The 596-nt window shown below is 58.2% G+C and overlaps 1 pseudogene; it reads left to right on the top strand.

Annotated features, from left to right (window-relative positions):
* Positions 1-3: 3 nt before the first annotated feature.
* On the top strand, positions 4-514 carry LOC111644897 (homeobox protein Hox-B1a pseudogene; annotated as a pseudogene).
* The last annotated feature ends 82 nt before the right edge of the window (positions 515-596 follow it).

Below are 596 nucleotides of genomic sequence, written 5' to 3'. Positions count from 1 at the left end.
CATCATGAACAACAACAGCATCAGCAGACGCACAACGGCTACCATCCTCATCCTCATCTTCACCAAACCCAAAGCTTACAGAGCGGAATATTACAGCCCTATAGTACCGGGAATAACGGAAACTCTGGGGCCTACGCGGGTCAGGCATGCGCCACAAACTCGGAGTATGTTCCCGCGACGGGCCCCACCAACACCGTTCACCCTCAGTACTTCATGGATGAGTCTGTGGCCTCCTCTTACTATCATCAATCAACCTTCCCCAGCTCGGCGCCCAGCTACGGGGCCCTGGCCGGAGCCTACTGCGGGCCTCAGGGCGCTCTAGCTGGGTCACAGTACCCGCAGCAGCTCGGCGGGGGTCTGGATGCAGCGGGCTACTTAGGGCTTCCGCACGGGGGAGGTTACGGGGAACTGCCCGTGTCTCAGGACCGAGAGAGGGGCGATGAGGAGGGCCAGCAGGCCGGGCAGGGGCAGACCTTCGACTGGATGAAGGTGAAGAGGAACCCGCCCAAGACAGGTAGGAGCGGGCTGGTGGTTATGTCATAATAAAGCTTTATTACAGAGTTGCGCCTACAGTTAAAAACCATCAGACCAAACGT

Source organism: Seriola lalandi, unplaced genomic scaffold (genome assembly GCF_002814215.2).
Source record: "Seriola lalandi dorsalis isolate HSWRI2012SDOR001 ecotype SW California unplaced genomic scaffold, Sedor1 jcf7180002014710, whole genome shotgun sequence".
NCBI classification, from domain to species: domain Eukaryota; kingdom Metazoa; phylum Chordata; class Actinopteri; order Carangiformes; family Carangidae; genus Seriola; species Seriola lalandi.
Note: the sequence above shows the minus strand (reverse complement) of the source record. Positions and strands in the feature narration are given on the sequence as shown.